This window comes from Micromys minutus (genome assembly GCF_963924665.1).
Source record: "Micromys minutus genome assembly, chromosome: 2".
In the NCBI taxonomy this organism is placed as follows: Eukaryota; Metazoa; Chordata; class Mammalia; order Rodentia; family Muridae; genus Micromys; species Micromys minutus.
Genome location: NC_137971.1, coordinates 46,837,578 through 46,860,119, shown reverse-complemented (window position 1 = coordinate 46,860,119; position 22,542 = coordinate 46,837,578). Strand labels below are relative to the sequence as shown.

Below are 22,542 nucleotides of genomic sequence, written 5' to 3'. Positions count from 1 at the left end.
GTCCCTGGGACCACTTGGTGGTTTGACCAGCTGACACTGTTCTTTCTATGGGGTTGCAATCTCTCTCCACTCTTCCAGTTTTTCCACCAGTTCCCTCACCTGGGTACCCAGCTCATTTTGATGATAGGCTTCAAATATCCACATCTGCATTGCTCAGTTTTCAAGGAACAGCTACACCAAATTCCAGTCAGCAAACACCCCTAGGCAACAGCAACAGTATAGGGATTTGGTGTCTGCAGACAGGATAGATCTCCAGGTGGGACAGTCTTCAGATGGCCCTTCCTTCAGTCTTTGCTCCATTTTTTTGCCCTTGTTCTTCCTTTGGACAAGAACATTTCTGGGCTACAAACTTTGAGATGGGTGGGTAGCCCCATCCCTCAACTGGGGGCTGTGCCTACCTACTGGAAGTGGGCTCTAGAGGTTCTATCTCCCCTTCTCTGTGCCCTGTGGGGGTTCTGAGAGCCTCTCATGTCCCTGAAGTCTAGGACCCTGCAGTGACTATCCCTAGTTCCTCATCCCCTACTGCTACATATGTTTATTCAATTTCCTGACCCTTTGTACCTCTCTCTCATTCCTTTCATTCCTGATAATGTACCCCACCCCTGTTTTCTACCCTTGTTGCTCCCTTCCAGGTACCCCCTCTCTCTACTTCCCATGATCATTCTGTTACCCTTCAATTAAGCATTGAGGCATCCACACCATGGTGTTTCTTCCTGTTAAGTTCCACAGTGTTTGTGGGTTGTGTCATGGGCATTGTGAGCTTTTGGGCTAATATCTACTTATCAATGAGTGCATACTGTGTGTGCTCTTTTCTGACTGTTACCTCGCTCAGGATAATAGCTTCAAGTTTTATCCACTTGCCTGCAAATTTCATTAAGTCATTGTTTTTAATGGCTTGAGTAGTACTTCATTGTGTAAATGTACAACATTTTCTGTATTCATTCCTCTGCTAAAGGATATCTGGGTTGTTTCTAGCTTCTGGGTCTTAAAAACAAGGCAGCTGTAAACATAGTAGAGCATGTGTTCTTGTTATATGTTATAGCATCTTTTGGGTATATGTACAGGAGTGGTACAGCTGGATCTTCAGGTAGAACTCTTTCCAATTTTCTCAGGAATTACAAGATTGATTTCCAAAGTGGTTTTACCAGCATGCAGACCTACCAGAAATGAAGGAGTGTTCTTTCTCTGGAGAAATCCTTGCTAGCATGTGTTGCCACCTTCGTTTTTTATCTTCGTAATTCTGATTTGTGTATGATGAAATCTCAGGGTCATTTTGACTTCCATTTCTCTGATGACTAAGGATGTTAAACATTTCTTTAAGTGCTTCTCTGCTATTTGAGATTCCTCAGTAGAGAATTCTTCGTTTAGCTCTGCACTCCATTTTTAAATTGGGCTATTTGGGTTGCCTGTATCTATCTTCTTGAGGTCTTTATAAGTTTTGGATATTAGCCCCCTAACAGATAGAGGGTTTGTGAAGATTCTTTCCTAATCTGTAGGATTCTGTTTTGTCTTATTGACAGTGACCTGTGCCTTACAGAAGCTTTTCAGTTTCATGAGGCCCCATTATCAATTGTTGATCTTAGAGCTTGAGCCACTGGTGTTCTGTTCACAAAATAGTCTCCTGTACCAATATGTTCAAGGCAATTTTCTACTCTCTCTTCTATAGGATTTAGTGTATTCTGTTTTATGTTGAGGTCCATAATCCATTTGGACTTGAGTTTTGTGCAAGGTGATAAATATAGATTTATTTGCATTCTCCTACATGTAGAAATGCAGTTAGACCAGCATTATTTGTTGAAGATGATTTTATTTTTCCATTTTATGATTTTGAACTCTTTATCAAAGATCAAGTGTGAATTTATTTCTGGGTCTTTGATTCAATTCCAGTGATCAATGTGTCTGTTTCTGTACTAGTATCATATAGTTTTATCACCATTGTTCTGTATTGAGGTAAGGTATGGCAATTCTTCCCAAGGTTCTTTTATTCTTCAGGATTGTTTTGGCTATACAGAGTTTTTTGTTTTTCTGTACAAAGTTGAGAATTGCTCATTTAAGGTCTAAAAAATTGTTGTGGAATTTTGATGGAGATTGTATTTAATCTTTAAATTGATTTTTGTAAGATGACCATTTCACTATGTTAAGCTTATCTATCTATGAGCATGGAGATTTTTCATCTTCTGATATCTTATTCAATTTCTTTCTTCAGGGACTTCAAGATTTTGTCATATAGGTCTTTCACTTATTTGAATATATCTACACATAGATATTTTATATTATCCATGGCTATTGTAAAGGGTGTTGTTTCCCTAATTTCTTTCTCAACCTGTGCATCATTTGTATAAATGAGAACTACATATATATTTGAGTTAATTTTATATTCAGCTACTTTGCTAAAGTTGTTTATCAACTGTCAAAGTTCTTTGGTAGAATTTTGGGGTTACTCATGTATAGTATCATATTATTGGCAAATAGTAATACTTTGACTTTTTTCTTTCTAATTTGTATCTACTTGATCTTTAGTTGTCTTATTGCGCTGGCTCAAACTTCAAGTACTATATTGAATAGATAGGGAAAGAGTGGGATGCCTTGCTTTGGGATTTTAGTGGAACTGCCTTACATTTATCTCTATTAAGTTTGATTTTGGCTATTGCCTTGCTGTATATTGACTTGATTATGTTTACATGTATTCCTTATATTCCTAATCTTTCCAAGACCTTTGACATGAAGAGATGTTGACTTTTGTCAAATGATTTTTTAGCATTTAATGAGATGATTGTGTGATTCTTTTTTTTTCAGTTGGTTTATATGGTGGATTAGTTAATGAAATTTTTGCAATTTTTAAAAATTAAACAACTTTATTTAAAAAACAGAGATAAATGTACAGATTTTAAAACATTTTTGCATAAAACTATATGAATATATTTTTGTTGGTACTTATTTTTTCAGAGGTTTGATAGTGTGCATTGAAATCTCATTATTTACAATGAGCATAAAGTACATGTAAAACAAAACATAACAAGAAAATAGTGAAAGTGTTCTTGGCATATAAAGATTAAACATAATGATTTTAAAATACCAAGAATTGCCTCAAGGCCATATTCTTAGCTCTTGACTTATTAATTATTTAAGGTCTAGGTGTACCACATTCTGAGAGGGTGCTATATACTTTTGGTTTTTTTTTTTTTTTTTTTTTTTTTTCCGCTTCATATGGTCTGTGAGTGGTTTTTTTGAGTATTCAGAGCTTTCTGGGGTTAATATCCAATTATCAGTGACTGCATATTATTTCTGTTCTTTTGTGACTGGGTTACCTCACTCAGGATGATAGTCTCTAGTTCCATCCATTTGCCTAGGAATTTTGTAAAGTCATTGTTTCTAATAGCTGAGTAGTACTCCATTGTGTAACTGTACCACAATTTCTGCATCCATTCATCTACTGAAGGACATCTGGGTTCTTTCCAACTTCTGGTTATTATAAATAGGGCTGCTGTTAACATGGTGGAGCATGTGTCCTTATTATATGTTGAAGTATCTTTGGGGTATATGCCTAGAAGTGGAATAACTGGGTCTTCAGGTAGTACTATGTCCAATTTTCTGAGGAACCACTAGACTGATTTATAGGGTGGTTGTACCAGCTTACAACCCTACCAACAGTGGAGGAGTGTTCCTCTTTCTCTGCATCCTCACCAGCATCTGCTGTCATTTGAATGTTTGATCTTAGCCATTCTGACTGGTGTGAGGTGAAATCTCAGGGTTGTTTTGATTTGCATTTCCCTGATGACTAGGGATGTTGAGGATTTCCTTAGGTGCTTCTCAGCCATTTGATATTCTTTAGTTGAGAGTTCTTTATTTAGCTCTGTACCCCATTTTTGAATAGGATTGTTTGAGTCTCTGGAGTCTAACTTCTTGAAATTTTTTGCACATTGAACTATCCCTGCAACCATGGGATAATAGTGGATGGTTCTTTTGATGTGTTCCTGGATTTGGTTTGCAAGAATTTTGAGTATTTTTGCAACAATGTTGATAAGAAAATCTGTCTGAAGTTCTTTTCATTTGTTGGATCTTTGTATGGTTTAGGTGTCATTGCAGTGGCTTCCTTAAATGAGTTTTGCAGTGTTCCTTCTATTTTATTTTGTGGTATAGTTTGAATGTTATCGGTATTATCTCTTTGAAAGTCTAGTAGAATTCTGCATCTGGTCTTTGCTTTTTTTTTGTCTGGGAGACTTTTGGCGACTGCTTTTTATATCTTTAGGGGTTATAGAGCTGCTTAAATAATTCACCTGATCTTAAATTAACTTTGGTAAGTGGTATCTGTCTAGAAAACTATCTATTTTGTTAAGATTTTTCAATTTTGTGGAGTACAGATTTTTAAAGTAGGACACAATAATTCTTTAAATTTCCTCCATGTCTGCTATGTCCCTCTTTTCATGTCTGATTTTGTTAATTTGTGTAAGGGGCCGCAGCCAATGCCCTGCAGAGATGGCGCAGGTTTCCGGGGCCGTGAGTCAGCTAAAACTGACAAACAACCTAAAAGCGCATGTGTGAAAAGCAAGGCAAGCAAAAGTCACCGCCCATCTCGGGGCGTAATCATCAGACCACCATCGAGCAGCCAATCAGGTAGAGACACGCTTCCCCTGCCTCCCTCAAGGGTATAAAACTGGGTGCTTTTCCCGCCCTTAGGCGTCTTCCTCCATTAAAGTTTTGCTGCAGAAGGATCCTTGTGTACTGCGTCCATTCTTGCTGGCGAGACAGTGGAGCAGGACAAATTTGGGCACTGCCTTTTAGTTAGTTCAGCTAAGGATTAGTCTATCTTGTCTCTTTTCTCAAAAAAACAGCTTTGGTTTTTGATTCTTTGTATTGTTCTCTTTGTTTCTAACTGATTGATTTCAATCCTGAGTTTATTTTCTGCAGTTTACGATTGTTAAGTGTGTTTGCTTCCTCTTCCTATTTTTCTTCTTGTTCTTTCTCTTCCTCCTCCTCTTCTTTCTTTTCCTCTTCTTCTTCCTCTTTCTCTTCTTTTTTCACTTGAGCTTTCAGATGTACTTTTATATTGCTTTTATGAGCTCCAATTTCTTTTTGTTTTCAAGAACTTACTGCTTTGAACTTTCCTCTTAGCCCTACTTCCATTGTGACACATACATTTGAGTATGTTGTGCCTTCATTTTCACTGAATTCTAAAACGTCTTCTCACTCTCTCTCTCTCTCTCTCTCTCTCTCTCTCTCTCTCTCTCTCTCTCTCTCTCTTCCTTCCTTTCTTTTTTCTAAATGATCATTGAGTAGAGGTTTGCTCTGTTTCCATGAGTATATGGGTTTTTTGTAGTTTCCATTGTTTAAATCCAGCTTTAATCCATGGTGGTCTGATAGGGTGCAAGGGGTCATTTCTAATTTCTTGTATCTGTTGAGTATTGCTTTGTGACTGAGTATGTGGTGAATTTTTGAGGAGTTTCAATGTGGTGCTGTAAAGAAAGTATAACCTTTCATATTTGGGTGAAATGTTCTGCAGTTATCTTTTAGGTTCATTTGATTCAGAGCCATTGTTAGCCTCATTATTTTTCTGCATAGTTTCTGTCTCAATAACCTGTCAGTTGGTGATAGTTGGGTGTTATAATCTCCCACTGTTTGTGTTGTTTGATGTGTAATTTAAGCTTCAGTAATTTTTTTGAATGTGGGTGCCTTTGCATTTGGGGCACTGATGTTCAGAACTGATATGTCCTCTTGTTGCATTTTCACTTGATGGGTATGAAGTGTCCTTTCCCATCATTTTGATTTTTTTTTATTTGAAAGTCTAATTTATCAGATACTAGAATGACAAGTACAGCTTGTTTCATGGGTCCTTTCGCTTACAAAATCTTTTACTCTTTAAGCCCCTTTACTCTGAAGTAGTGTCTATCTTTTTTTGCTGTAGTATGTTTCTTGTATGCAGTAGAATGGTGGATCTTGTTTAAGTATCCACTCTGTTAACCCGTGTCTTTTTATTGGGAAATTAAGACCATTGATGTGGATGGATATTAATAACTAATGATTGTTAGTTCCTGTTATTTTGATGTTATGTTCTCCCCCCCCCCCGTGTGTGTGTGTGTGTGTGTGTGTGTGTGTGTGTGTGTGTGTGTGTGAGTTGTTCTTTTTTTTTTAAAGATTTGTTGGTATGGAATTATTTACTTCTTCTGTTTTCTCGGGTGTAGTTACCCTCCTTGTGTTCGAGGGTAACTAATATCTTCTGCAGGCCTGGATTTTTGGAAAGATAATGTTTAAATTTGGATTGTAAATAGAATATCTTTTTTTCATGTGTGATGATTGTGATGATTGAAAGTTTTGCTGGGTATAAAAATCTTGGCTGGACAAGTAGTGCTTACTGGCAGGAATCTGATATGAATGCCTCCTCAGAAGCTTTGCCAGAGCCATATTGATACAGAAGAGAATGCTTGCAGCTAACCATCAGATTGAACATGGGGACCCCAATGAAGGGAAAGGACTGAGAGAGCTGAAAGTGTCTGTAACCCCATGGGAAGAACAAAATTATTAACTAGCTAAACCCATCACAGCTCCCAGGGACTAAAATACCAACCTATGAGTTTGTATGAAGAGACACATGGTTCTAGGTGCATATACAGCAGAGGATATCATTCTCTGGCATCACTGAAAGAAGAGGACTTTGGTCAATTGAAGGCTTTTCCCCCAGTGTAGTGAAATGCCTAGACGCTGCTGTGGGAAAGAGAAGTTGAGAAAGGGAGCACGTACATGGAGGCAATGGGAAGGGGAGGGAGGATGGAATTGGTGGAAAGGGGATAACACCTGAAATGTAAATACATAGAATATTCAATTTTTAATAAAAGAAGTCTTGGCTGGCATCCATGATCTCTTAGAGACTGCAAGACATCTGCCCAAGTCCTTGTAGCTTACAGATTTTAATTCCTTTCTTTGTCCTATATGTTCAGTGTTTTGATTATTATTTGGAGGAAGTTTTCTGTTTTGTGCCACTCTATTTGGTGATCTTTAAGCTTTTTGTATGTTTTTAAACATTTGTTTCTTTAGGTTAAGAAAATGTTCTATGATATTTTTGAGTTGGGAGTCTTTGAGTTGAGACTCTTCTTCTATTTCTATTGTTCTTAGGCTTGGTTTTTCACAGTGTCTCAAATTTCCTCAATGTTTTGTGTTAGAAACCTTTTAGCTTTAGCATTTTCTTTGATCAAATTATCATTTTCATTTATTGCATCTTCTATTCTTGAGATTCTGTCTTCTCTCTCCTGTATTTTGTTTGTGATAATTCTGTATGTAGAAGTTCTTGTTCTTGTTCTCTTTTCTAGGTTTTCCATCTCCAGGATTTCCTCAAATTATGTTTTCTTTGTTGATTCTATTTTTGTTTTCATAAACAGTTTTCTTAATTTCTTTCACCTGTTTGATTGCATTTTAATGCACTTTTTAATATTTATTTATTTTCCCTTTAAGGTTCTTTACCTGTTTGATTATATTTTCCTGCATTTCTTTAAGGCATTTATTCATTTCCTTTCCTGGGACATCAAGTCCCCAAAGTATTAAGCACAACCTTTCCCACTGAAGCCAGACAAGACCTCTGCTACATATGTGCTGGGGCCAAAGTCTAGCCCATGCATGATCCTTGATTGGTTTGCTTAGTCTTTGGAATTTCCCACTATGTACCCAAATGCTGACTGAGTCTATGCATTAATCACTGGTTCTATCATCTCAGTAACTTTCTATTCAAGGACTTCTGCTGTCCTCTGTTTACAGTCAGTGTTCAAGGTCATTGTGTTCAAGCTGCTGAAATAGCTTAATATAGAGCAAGGAGAATCAGAATTGCCAAATCACTAAAATCCTTCTGTCTGTTTACTAGAAGAAACATACTCACAAATGAGACAGACCCTTTGGGATCAAAAGAGGGCACTTTGTACCTCTTTCTGAAATACCTCATATAACCTTTCCATAAGAAGACTAATTTAAACTTTTTTAGAACCTTAATATTCTGCTCCACAAATGTATGAATTACAAATGTGACAGTGATACAGGCTTGTGAGTGTGTGTATGTATTTGGATTTGTGTGTACACTTATTTGTGTTTATACATGTGTGTGTGTGTGATCCCATGAGTTCTTTGATATTGTTTTAAGAAGTCATTAAAGTTTAAAATGTCCATCTATTATTAAAATAAAGATCCAATGTCACTGGAGTCAGCAATGCATAGTCTCATTTACTTTCTGATGTTAGGGGCACGAGCACTGAAGTGATGATTGGGGAAAGAAATATTACCAATATCACCCAGTTCATCCTCCTGGGATTCTCAGATTTTCCCAGAATCACTGTACTGCTTTTTGTCATATTTTTGATGATCTACATTATGAGTGTAACCTTGAACTTTTCCCTTATTACTTTAATAAGGATGGACTCCTACCTTCACACACCATGTATTTCTTCCTCAGAAGGTATCTTTTATTGACCTCTGCTTAGTTACTTCACAGACCCAAGGATGCTTTCCAACTTCTTCCAGGAAAAGCAAACTATCAGTTTTGTGGGCTGGATATTTCAATATTTTATCCTTTCTACTGTGGGGCTGACTGAATGTTGCCTCATAACAGCCATGGCCTATGACAGGTATGCTGCCATTTGTAACCCTCTTCTCTACTCATCCATTATGTCTCTCAGCCTCTGTGCTCGGATGGTGATGGGAAGCTATACAGCAGGACTTATAGGTTCTGTATCTCAGGTATGTGCCTTACTGCAGCTCCATTTCTGTGGCTCTAATGTCATCAGACACTTCTTCTGTGACATGCCCCAGCTGTTAAATCTATCCTGCATGGACACTTTTTTCGCACAGGCCCTTCTTGCTATATTAACAATGGGTTTTGAAATAGCAAACGCCTTAGCTACCATGCTGTCCTATGGCTTTATTTTTTGTCCATCTTAAAGATCACTTCAGCTAAAGGCAGGTCCAAGGCTTTCAACACTTGTGTATCTCACGTGACAGCTGTTTCTCTTTTCTATAGTTCTGGAATCTTTGTCTATTTGAGCTCCAGCTCTGGTGGCTCCTCCAGCTTTGACAGATTTTCACCTGTCTTTTAAACTGTGGTGATTCCCATGTTGAACCCTTTGATATATAGTCTGAGGAACAGGGAAATCAAAGATGCCACAAAGAGGTTACAGAAAAAGAAAATCTGCAGCTAAGGCCACAGATAAGATTATTTCAGCAAAATGCCAAGTTGATTTACTCTCTTCTTCTTGAAACAGGGCTTCCTATGACCTTGACCTGAGATGATAGTCACAAGTTCTTTCCCCACAGTTTTTCATGTAATAGTACATGTGGTTGTTTTGCTTTTGTTTTTTGTTTGTTTTTTCTTGGCATAGAAAAGGTGTGCATGGTTGACTAGTAGCTGGGGCTCCCCAGGAAGGCAGTTGCTTGTTAGTCAGGTATGTTGGAGAGGGGAAATCATTGTTTACATTTTTGGGGAAGAGTTATTCATTCTTTGGTAAGTAACTCTAATAAAGCCATTGGTTCATAAAGCTGGACTTGATGGAATTATTTCTTTAGTCTGTTAGTCCCTTCTCTATTTGGGTCATTTTGTGTTACTTATATGTTCCTAAGAAAATTTTTGCAACATTTGAGGAGCTGAAAGAACCAGGAGAGGCTATATATAATTATGCAAATTGAGTTTTCATTTCTGGCCTGTAATCTCAAGTCAGACATAATTTTGTGGTACTATGTTTCTGGTTTAAAGCAGGACCATGGTGTGTGAACAATTGTCATTGGTTTAGCATGCTTCCTAGATTTGACAAAATGTTTTGGTAACTGTGTCATTATATCCCCATGTTATCTTTTAAACAATTAATTAATCTTCCAAAATTACACCCCTACAGCAGTTCCCCCTCCCACTCTCCCTCTGTTCCTGCCTCCTCTGAACACTTCCACCTCCACTCTTCCTATATCCACCCCTTCTCTGTTTCCCTTCTAAAAGTGCAGACCTCCAAGAGACATCAACCAAACATATCAAGTTGCAATAAGGACAGGCACCTTCCTTCATGTTACATACAGCTAGATAAGGCAACCTATTAGGATGACAAGGGTGCTCAAAGCAGGCAGAAACACTAGAAACAGCCCCTGCTCCTTCTGTTAGGAGTCTCACAAAACACCAAGATACACAACTGTATCATGCATGCAGAGAGTCTAAGTTAGATCCATACAGGCTCCCTGACTGTGCTAAATCTCAGTGAGTCCCTATGAGTCCAGATTTGTTGAGTCTATGGATTTTCTTGTGGTGTCCTCAACCCCTCTGGCCTACAACACCCTCCCTTTTTTCCTCTTCTGCAGCATTGCCCAGATGCTGCCTCATGTTTGACTGTGAGTCTCTGCATCTGTTTCCATTAGTTGTTGGATAAACCTTCATGATGACAAATGAGTTAGGCATCAACCTATGAATGTAGAAGGATATCATTAGGAATCCTTTCATTGACTTCTTTTTTCTAGTTGTAGTTGGTTATATCTTAGGTATCTACCCTATTCGGCCCCTGGTTTCTGCTCTTCCAGGTAGTGTCAGTGGTGGGCTCCCTTTTGTGGCATGGGTCTCAAATTTGACTAGTCTTTGGTTAGCCACTCCCAGAATTTCCGTGCCACTTTTACACCACGATGGAAGGACTAGTTGTTGGTCAGAGGTTGTGTGGCTGGGTTGGTGTTCTAAGCCCTCCACTGGAAATCTTGACTGGTTATAGGACATGGTTGGCTCAAGCTCTGTATTCCTCATTACTAGAGTCTTAGCTAGGGTCACTCTAATAGATTTTTGGGAGTTTCCTTTGCAATAGGTTTCTACCTTGTCCTTAATTACCAATTGTCTCTCCCAGTACTGTCTCCCTCAATCCTCTTCCCAACTGATCACTTCCATTCCTATCCCCACTCAACCCCAGTTCACCCACAATACCTATTCTATTTTTCCATTCTAGGGAGATCTATGTATTCCATCTTAAGTCCCTCTTGTTACTTAACCTCTCTGATTCTGTGGCTTGCAGCATAATTAGCCTTTACATCAAAGTTAATATTTACTTACAAATGAGTACATGGTAATGTTTGTCTTTTTTGGTCTGGTACCTCACTTAGGATATTATATTTTGCTCTTACTATTGAGTTTATTTTTTATTAAACAACTTTATTTTTAAAAACAGAGATAAATGTACAGATTTTAAAAGCATTTTTGCATAAAACTATATGAATATATAGTACTTGATTTTTTTTAAAGATTTGATAGTATGCTTTGAAAACTTACTAGTTACAATGAGCATAAAACAAAATGCAACATGGAAATAGTCAAAGTTTTCTTGGTGTGTAAATATTAAACATAATGATTTTTTAAATACCAAGGATTGCCACAGGCTGCATTATTAGCTCTTGAATTATTAATTTAAGGTCTAGGTGTACCATAATCTGAGAGGGTACTATACACTAATTTTTTTTTTCTAAGAAGGACTGAGGCTTCCACATTTTGTCCTTCCTTTTTTTTTTCTTTTTTTTTTTTTTTTCTGAGCTTTATATGGTCTGTGAGTTGTTTTTTGAGCATTCAGAGCTTCCTGGGGCTAACATCCAATTATCAGTGACTGCATATTATATCTGTTCTTTTGTGACTGGGTTACCTCACTCAGGATGATATTCTCTAGATGCATCCATTTTCCTAGGAATTTTGTAAAGTCGTTGTTTCTAATAGCTGAGTAGTATTCCATTGTGTAAATGTACCACATGTTCTATATCCATTCTTCTGTTGAAGGACATCTGGGTTCTTTCCAGCTTCTGGCTATTATAAATAAGGCTGCTATGAACATGGCTGAGCATGTGTCCTTATTATATGTTGGAGCATCTTTGGGGTATATACCCAGAAGTGGCATAACTGGGTCTTTAGGTAGTACTATGTACAGTTTTCTGAGGAATCACCAGACTGAGTTCCAGAGTGGTTGTACCAGCTTACAACCCCACCAACAGTGGAGGAATGTTCCTCTTTCTCTGCATCCTCACCAGCATCTGCAGCCATCTGAGTTTTTGATCTTAGCCATTCTGACTGGTGTGAGGTGGAATCTCAGGGTTATTTTGATTTGCAGGATGATATTTTTTAGTTTTATTCATTTGTCAGAAAATTTCATGATGTAATTGTTTTTAACAGCTATACAAAATATTCCATTGTGTAAATGTACCATATATATATGTATATATATTCCATTCTTAGGTCAAGGGACATCAAAGTTATTTCTAGTTCCTGGCTATTATGAATAAAGCAGCCATGGACATAGCTTTTTGTCAGGTGATAGGGCATCCTTTGGGTCAGTGTCCAAGAGTGGTACATCTGGGTCTTATAGAATTATTCCCGGTTTTCTGAGAAACTGCCAAATCTATTTACAAAGTGGTTGTACATTTTGCACTCCCACCAACAATGGAGGATTGTTCGTCTTTCTCCCTCTGCTCTGTATCCTCACCAGCATGTGCTGTCTCTTTAGTATTTTATCTTAACCATTCTAATGGGTATTAGATGGAACCCCAAAATTGTTTTGATTTACATTTCTCTAGTGACTAAGGACTTTGAATATTTCTTTAAGTGCTTCTCAACCATTCAGAATTCCTCTGTTACAATCTCTGTTTATTTTTGTACTTTTAAAATTGAGCTATTTGGTTTGTTGGTGTCTTGTGGGTCCAAATTCTACTGTGCCACTGGGGTGTGGGACATGCCACTGGGATGTGAAATGCTGGGACTGCTTGACATCATCCCCATGTACTGCTGTCACTGGTGCTGTGTGGGGCGCCGCCCACACATTCCCACGCATTCGCCATTACAAGATGGCGCTGATATCCCGCTAGAGTTAGCAGTAAACAAGCCATGTGCGCACACGCTGGGTAACTTTTCCGCTTCATAAGTTCCGCCTCTTCCGTGGCGTCATAGGGCCTGGTGAGTTTCAACCAATCAGGGGGCTCCGCGTCCAAGGCAAGGACTGATCCCTTTATAAGGGGACGGGCTAGATAGCTCTCTCTCTTCTTCCCCTCTTCTTCCCCTCTCTTCCCCTCTCGTTGGTCCCTCTCCCGGTGTTCCCGTTCGTGGTCTGGTTCGTGGGCTCGTCCGTCTTGTTCGTCTTGTTCGTCTTTTGGTTTTCTCCGTCTTCTTTGTCTTTTCGTCACGTGAAGCAAGTTCTAGTTTTTGAGAGCAATAAAGTTTACCGCAGAAGGATTCTATTTCGTGTGCCGCGTCGTTCTTGCAGGCGAGACGGTTGCGCGGGACAGTGCTGGGCTTTAGGGAAGTGCTGAGACTGCTCAGGGGGTGTGAAGACACAGTCTAAAGTATGGGAGGCCAAAGCTGGGGTTCCCTGACTCCTGGACATCCAGTCACTGCTGGGCTGCTGCACAGAAATGTTGGGAGCCAAGGAATGGGGGTCGATGGACCTGCAGTGAGGCTGTGACATGGTGCTCCCAAACTCCTGGATATTCAGGCACTGCTGAGTCTCCAGGAGTTGGGAGCAAAGGGCCTGCAGGCTAAGGACAGCAACTAAGCCTAGGGCTATAGGAAATGGGGAACTTTGGCTTAGCTCAACAATGATTGCCCTTAGCTTGGCAGTGGGTATGGTAGTGCAGAGAGGCCTTCTATGGGAGATTTAGGTTTGGGCTCTGTAGGTAAAGGCCTTCTCCATGCTCTTCACAGTGGTTTTGATGGAAAATATAGTTTATGTTTATCTATGACTGTTCATCATGGAAAATGGATACATACCAACTCCTCGGGGTGGACCAGGGGTTAAGTACTTTTTTTCAGAATGTAATGTCTGGTAAGGGAAGCTTATTGGCTAAACCCTACAGGACCTCTAGATACTTCATCAGCATGAAGAATGCTGTGCTGGAGCTACTTTACCACAGGTCACATTTCTTGTTTTTTTCCTTGCAATTTTATTTTTTAAAAAACAGAGATACATGTACAGATTATTAAAAGCATTTTAGTAGAAAACCATATGACTATATTTTGTCAGTACATTTCTTTTTTTCCCTTGCAATTTTATTAAAAAAAAACAGAGATACATGTACAGATTATTAAAAGCATTTTAACAGAAAACCATATGAATATATTTTTGTCAGTATTTGATTTTTTAAAGGTTTGATAGTATGCATTGAAATCTTACTATTTACAATGATCATAAAGTATATGAAAAACAAAATGTAACATGGAAATAGTCAAAGTTTTTTTGGTGTATAAAGATTAAATATAATGACTTTGAACTACAAACAATTGCCACAAGGCTCTCTTCTTAGCTCTTGAATTATTAATGATTTAAGGTCTAGGTGTACCCCAGTCTGTACACTTTATTTTTTTCTAAGAAGGACTGAGGCTTCCACTTTTTGGCATTTTTTTTTTTTTTTGAGCTTCATATGGTCTGTGAGTTGTTTCTTGGGTTTTATTTTATGTGGGAAGTGTTGCATATCTTCCAGACTAGGAATCTGGCAGGAAGCAGGGAGCTGTCTACCATCTCAGGTAGATGCCCAGTTGCCAGAAACTCTGAACCCATTCAACCTTATAAAGTTTCCTGGCATGTTTCTCTATCCCACAGTATCTACCTTGAGTTCTTTATCAGTTTTGAATACTAGCCCTCTATCAGATAGAGGGTTGGTGAAGATCCGTTTCCAATCTATAGCCTTCTGTTTTGTCCTATTGACAGTGTTTTTAGCCTTACAGAAGCTTTTCAGTTTCATGAGGTCCCATTTATCAATTGATGTTCTTAGAGTCTGAGTCACTGGTATTCTGTTCAGGAAATTGTCTTCTGTACCAATGTGTTCAAGGCTATTTCCCATTTTCTCTTCTATGAGATTTAATGCATCTGGTTTTATGCTGAGGTCATTGATCTACTCAGACTTCTGTTTGGCACAGGGTGATAGATATAAGCGAGTTTGCATTCTTCTACATGTCGACATTCAGTTAGACCAGCACTAGTTGTTAAAGATGCTTTCTTTTATTTTCTTTATTTATTGAATACTCTCTGTATTTACATTTCAAATGTTAACCTCTTTCTCTCCCACTCTTACCCCTCCCCTTGCTTCCATGAAGGTGCTCCCTTTCCCAACTACCCTCTTCTACCTTAGCACCTTGGCATTCCCCTACACTTGGAAAGCATGTCTTCACTGGACAAAAAGCCTCCCTTCTCATTGATGCTAGACAATGCTATCCTCTGCCACATATGCAACTGGAGCCACGGGTCTCTTCACGTGCACTCACTGGTTGCTCTTTAGTCCCTGGGAGTTCTGGAGGGTTTGTTTGGTTGATGATGTTGTTCTTCCCATGGGGTTGCAGAGCCTTTTCACTCCTTCAATCCTTTCTCTAGCATCTTCATTGGGGTTCCCGTGTTCAGTCCAATACCTGCAAGCATTCTCATCTGTACTAGAATGGCTCTGGCAGAGCCTCTGAGGAGACATCAATATGTTGCAGTAAATATTAAAAAATAAAAAATTGGGTTATGTCTTTACTGGCCCTGAGGTCTCACTCACTTCTCAGGCCCAACCCTAATACGGAGTTGTGCGCACCTCTGGAGCCCAGTCTGAGCTGCCACCACAGCCTAACTTGTCCACAAAACTCCCTTCGCTGGTGGTTTTCTACCACTTGTTTCTGTGCCTCCATTCTGGGTTGTTTCTCTACCCCAAAATTGAACATAAATACAACTCTACAGCCTGACAGCTTTTCATACAGGTTTATCTGTTCAAATCTCAATCCACAAACCTACACAATAAGATTACATCAAATAGACAAAGATACAAACTGCCCTTCTATATGAGATACTAGACTTATACAATTCTTAATGTTCATAGCTATTTAACACCAATTAATATCACCTGGGTCTAGCTGGTCTTTGGGAAACTCCATGTTGCCATGACTTTCACCCTCCATCCTCTGACCTCCTCTGACCTCTAAGCCCTCTCCACCTCCCTCACCCCACCCAGTCACTAGCTTTCCTTTATTTTACTAATTAAAATGGGAAGGTTCTGTTGGAGTTATGTGATTAGGCAGCCCTTCTTGGGGAAGTGGAATTAACATTAAAATAGAAAAAGCTTCAGGACAATATACATTTCCTCCTTTTTGTCCAGTTAAAAAGCCTTTTTTTCAACTATAAGATAAATATAACTATTACCATTTTACAATTTATAAAGTATAAGAGAGCCTTAACATCTAGTCTATCAATTTTGTCTATTAAATAAAGCACCCATTTATCTATCTTAAAAGACCACAATTCCATACCTGACTTATATTTCAGTCATAGATCGTATGTCATCTGAAAAGTATCATTTTAGATCTATATTAACTTTCTTAATACCAAACAGCTGGTTAGACTATGAGGCTACCAGTCTTCAACCATGTCAGAAATCTCAGAATGATTATTACCTGATAACGAGAAGCATAAAACACACCTTACAAAACTAGCCAATAAATAGAGACTGTTGCTGATAACTTGGACAGTCCCACGTCTCTCAAAATGTTCGATCATCAGTCTTCAGCATCTGGCCCAGGATCATATCTGACAGACCTTTTAAATGCAGAAATCTGAAGGGCTGATAAATTATCAGTTGACTATTCTGCAAACGTGTCCCTTTCTAGACAGTATTGTCTGTAGATGAATGAAGCAATTCTTGCCTAGTGGCTGTGTAGCTACAACTTGAATAACTCTATTGATGCTCAACTTCTTAGAATCTAAGAAGCTGGAGAGATGGCTCAGTGGTTAAGAGCACTGACTGCTCTTCCAGAGGCCCTGAGTTCAATTCCCAGCAACCACATGGTGGCTCACAACCATCTGTAATAAGATCTGATGCCCTCTTCTGGTGTGTCTGAAGACAGCTACAGTGTGCTCATATCTAAAATAAACAAATTTTTAAAAGGGGGCTGGAGAATTGGCTTAGTGGTTAAGAGCACTGACTGCTCTTCCAGAGGTCCTGAGTTTAAATCCCAGCAACCACATGGTGGCTCACAACCATCTGTAGTGAGATCTAGTGCCCTCTTCTGGTGTGTCTGAAGACAGCTACAGCATATATATATATATATATATATATATAAAGAATCTAAGAAGGGGTGCTGTCAGGAGCAGACAGGTCTCTAGTCAAATGATCTTTAATTTTGAAAATGCCTATAAATATCATATTCTGGTGACTTCTGATGCTTTTGAAGATTATCTATCTACATAAAGCAACTCTGAACTATTAAGCTTTGAATATTCTTGGCTATCTTAAATTAAAATTGTCTTTTTAAAAAGGCACCTTTAATGACTCAGAACCATGAGCTTGTTATCTAGCCCTCAACTAGATTGTTTAACCAGCTAAACACAATGTTTCTACTTTAAATTTGTATCAAATCAACTTTTAGTACCGTAAAGATTATAACTTTGACTTTGCATCAATCAGAAAGATTCTCACCAATGAAGATATGACTTTAGCTTAGTTTCCAAAATAAAATTATGACTGGATAATCAAATCTGGCTAATTCTTCCCTGTATGATTATGACCATTTCTAAATTCTTTATAAAAACAACCTTACAACACCCACTTTCACCCCCCTTCCCCAAGTCCAGGGAATTGGGTGATGACTCATCTTAAGCTTCTTCAAGCTGAATATATGGGCGTTGAGAATTTATAATGGGAGAGGGGAATGAAGAAGGTGGACAGGCCTCAAGAGGAAAAGCCACACTGACAGTTGTTGTAGTCTCTGATGACTAGAATCAGGCCAGTTCAGCATTCTGATGATAGTTGTACATTCTGAAACATATAAAACTCAACAGAAAACATTTTAGTATCAAGAAGTATTTTGTTTGATCTTTTTAAATTCAGTTTTTCAGGTGGTCTACCTCTATCAACTCTAATCCAAATAACTGTGGCAGGCACACAGAGCTGAATCACACCTTTTAAAAACGCAAAGACAAAACCTTTCTCCCAAAATAGTGTCCTTTCGTTGGCAACTAGAGTATCTTGTCTTTTGTATTCTCTCCTACAAAAATAAAATAAACACAAAACTCAGCATCATATTTATTTTGAAACAATGTAAACAATTAAGATAATTATTATAAAGTTTTGCTAGCCAGCATCTGACAAGCCACATGGCCTTAGCAGGATAATTCACAAAACAAACTACTATCACTTACAAATCAATAAGTAAGCAATTTGTAAAACCAAGACCTTAGCTTATGTATTTTGACCTACCTCTCAGTTTGTAGCACCAGATCTTTAATTATGTATAACTTCCCTAATATATACCTGCATATACTCTCTGTGGCATAGATCTTTATCAATGAGAAACTTTTAACCTTTACAAATCACCACTCTCTCTCTAGGAGTCAGTGACCAATTTTTTTCTATTTAATTTAATTTTGAATCAACTTTTCATACATTTACTAAACAATTCTATAAATCTAGGACCTTAGCTCAAAGGGTTTTGATCTGTCTTTCTCTCAGTCTGGAAAATCAGATCTTCATTAATACCTAACTTAATATCTGTCTGTATTCACTCTTCTGGCATACAGACTTATCTTAGTTCTGAACCGTTGGTGAAAATTCCCATGTGATTCGGGTAAATTCTATACTCTTTTCTACTAACTAGAAAAACAAATGACTTGTATCTCAATTCTTTATACCATCTTAAAATAAATAACCTTTTTAATTTTTGAAAACAATTTTTTAAAAGAATCAAATAGTTACTAATCTTCCTTTTTCTCTCTATCTTTCTGTCTTTCTCTATCTCCTTTTCTCTATCTCACTTTCTTTCCCCATCTCTCTCTCTTTTTCTCTTTCTCTCTCTTTCTTTTATTCTCTCTCTCTCTATGTACCTGGGTCACCTGCCTTTTTAGGCGCAGGACATTACAGCCTGTCAGCAAAGGCTGTCTCTTTAAGGTTCCTGCGCTAAAGACACGTGACTCAAAATGGCTCTGGGCCCTCTTATTCAGAAAACAAATACTTTTAAACTAACTCTTAGGCTGATATCTGTAAACCTTTTTTCTATCTCTCTTTCTCTCTTTCTCTCTCTTTTTTCCTCTATCTCTGTGTGTACCTGGATCTCCTGCTTTTTTGCCACAGAACACTACAGCCTGTCAGCAAAGGCTGTTAATTTAAGGTTCTCACACTGAGACACCACATGACTCAGAATGGTGCTTGCCACGCCCCCCCCCCCAAGAACAAACACCTTTGAACTAACTCTTAGGCATAGCTGTAAACCTTTTAGTGGATTCTTCCTAACACGTTGGTGTTCTACCTGTTGCAGTAAATATTAAAAAATAAAATCTTTTATTTTTTTTATCGGTCCTGAGGTCTCACTCCTCAGGCTTGACCCTAATAAGAAGCTGCACGAACCTCTGGCACCCTGTTCGAGCTGCCACTAAGGCCCAACTTGTCCATGAAACTCCCTTCCCTGGCATCTACCGCCTGTTCTCTGCCTCCATCCCAGAATGTTTCTCTACCCCATAATCCCACATCTATACATCTCTACAGCCTGATAGCTTTTCATACAGGTTTATATGTTCAACTTTCAATCCATAAGCCCTCTATACAACAATGAAATAGACAAAGATACAAACTGTCCTTCTATGTGAGATACAAGACCTATAAAATTCTTAATATTCATAGCTATTTAATGGCAATTAATATCACCTGGGTCTAGCTGGTCTTTGGGAAACTCCATGTTGCTATGAACTTCACCCTCCATCCTCTGACCTACTCTGACCTCACAGCCCTCTCCACCTACCTCACCCTACCCATTTACTGGCTTTTCTTTATTTTACTAATTAAAATGGGAAGGTTCAGTTGGAGTCATGTGACTAGGCAGCTCTTCTTGGAGAAGTGGAATTAACATTAAAATACAAACAGCTTCAGGACAATCTATGTCAATATTAGGCTCCTGCCACTGTTTTGGTTTCTTTGTCAAAAATCAAGTGTCCATGGTGGGTAGGTTTACATTTGGGTCTTTGATATGGTTCCGTTCATCAGTGTGTGTATTTATGTACCAATACCTTGCAGTTTTTAATCTTTATTTTTCTGTAGTACATCTTGCAGTCAGGAATGGTGATACCTCTTGAAGTTCTTTAATTGTTTAGAATTATTTTGGATATCATGGGTTTCTTTTTCCATATGAAGTTGAGAATTGTTCTTTCAAAGACTATAAAACTTGTTTGGAAATTTTGATGTGGATTGTATTGAATCCATAGATTTCTTTTGATGGGATGGCCATTTTCTCTACGTTAATCCTACCTATCCGTGAGCATAGGAGATTCTTCTATCTTCTGATATCTTCTTCAAATTCTTTCTTCAAGGACTTGAAGTTCTTTTCATACAGATTTTTCACTTGCCTGGTTAAGTTACACCAAGATGAGCACACGGAAGAACTAGAACTAGAAGAAAAGAGAACTAGAAGAAAACAGAACCAAAGAGATGAAGGAATGGAAGAAGAAATTTAAAACAGAAATAGGCACAATAAAGAAAACACTAAAAGAGACAACCTTAGAGGTAGAAATCCTAAAAAAGAAATCAGGAGTTACAGATGCAAGCATTTCCAACAGACAACAAGAGATGGAAAAGAGAATCTTAGGGGCCAAAGACAACATTGAAAACATAGACAAAACAGTCAGAGAAGATGCAGAAACCAAAAAGCTTCTACCCAAAATGTCCAGGAGATCCAGGGCACAATGAGAAGATCAAATCTAAGGATAATAGGAATAGAAGAGGGCAAAGAATATCAACTAAGAGGTACAGTAGATATCATCAACAAAATCCTGGAAGAAAACTTCCCTACCCTTAAAAATGAGATGACCACGAGCATAAAAGAAGCCTACAGAACTCCAAATAGGTTGGACCAGAAAGGAAAATCCTCCCGACACATAATAGTCAAAATACCAAGTGCCCCCCAAAAGGAAAGAATACTAAAATCAGTAAGGGAAAAAGGTCAGGTAACATATAAAGGCAGACCAATCAGAATAGCATCTGATTTCTCAACAGAGACTATGAAAGCTAGAAGAGCCTGGACAAACATCATGCAGACCCTGAGAGAGCACAAGTGCCAGCCCAAGCTGCTATACCCAGCAAAACTATCAATCATCAGAGATGGGGAGACAAAGATATTCCAAGACAAACCTAAATTCACACAATATATGACAACAATCCCAGCACTACAAGGAATTATAGGTGGAAAATCCAATACAATGAGGGGAACCACCTCATAGTAAAAACAAGAAAACTTCTAAGCAAGAAAACCAAAAGAAAAAAGACACACAGGCACAGGCACAATTCAACCTACCAAAGCAACAATAGCAGGAAACAGCAACCACTCTTCCTTGATTTCTCTTAACATAAATGGACTTGACTCCCCAATAAAAAGATATAGGCTATCATACTGGATACCTAAACAAAACCCAGCATTTTGCTGCATACAGGAAACTCATCTCAGAGACAAAGACAGATACTATCTCAGAATAAAAGGTTGGGAAAAAACCTTCCAAACAAATGGCCACAAGAAGCAAGCTGGAGTGGCCATTCTAATATCAAATAAAGTAGATTTTCAACCAAAAGTTATCAAAAAAGATAAGGAAGGACACTTTTTACTCATTACCAGGGAAATCTGTCAGGAGAACCTCTCAATCTTTAACATATATGCTCCAAATACAAAAGCACCCATATTCATAAAAGAATCCCTACTAAAGCTCAAAAATACATTTTAGCCCACACAATAATAGTGGGAGACTTTAATACCCCACTTTCAGATCATGGAAACAGAAACGGAACAAGAACACTGTAAAACTAGCAGAGACTATGAACCAACTGGAATTAATAGATATCTATAGAACATATCATCCTAAAACAAAAGATTACACCTTCTTCTTAGCACCTCATGGCACCTTCTCAAAAATTGACCACATAATTGGACACAAATCGAGCCTCAATCGATACAGGAAGATTGAAATCCTCCCATGCATACTTTCAGATCACCATGGTATAAGGTTGGTTTTTAATAACAACAAAGACAACAAAAAGCCCATATACACATGGAAACTAAACAATACTCTATTAAATGATAGCACGGTCAAAGAAGAAATAAAGAAAGAAATTAAGGATTTTCTAGAATTCAATTTAAATGAAAACACAGTGTACCCAAACCTATGTGATGCAAGGAAAGCAGTACTGAGAGGAAAAGTCATATCTCTGAGTGCTTCCAAAAAGAAACTGGAGAGAGCATACACTAGCAACCTGACAGCAAAGTTGAAAGCTCTAGAACAAAAGGAAGCAGATACACCCAAGAGGAGTAGATGGCAAGAAATAATCAAACTTAAGGCAGTAATAGACCAAATAGAAACAAAAAGAACCATTGAAAGAATCAAGAAAACCAAGAACTGATTCTTTGAGAAAATTAACAAGATTGATAAGTCTAGTTAGCCAGACTAACTAGAGGGCAAAGAGAGAGTATACAAATTAACAAAATCAGAAAGGAAAGTGGAAAAATAACGACCGAAACTGAGGAAATTCATGAAATCATCAGATCCTACTACAAAAGCCTATACTCAACAAAGCGGGAAAATCTGGAGG

The 22,542-nt window shown here is 38.2% G+C and overlaps 1 pseudogene across 1 annotated transcript; it reads left to right on the top strand.

The window, feature by feature from the left end:
- The first annotated feature begins 8,235 nt into the window (after positions 1-8,235).
- LOC308416836 (olfactory receptor 5AN1-like) lies at positions 8,236-9,170 on the top strand (annotated as a pseudogene). Its single transcript has one exon. The product of its transcript is annotated as an olfactory receptor 5AN1-like (transcript).
- Positions 9,171-22,542: the final 13,372 nt, after the last annotated feature.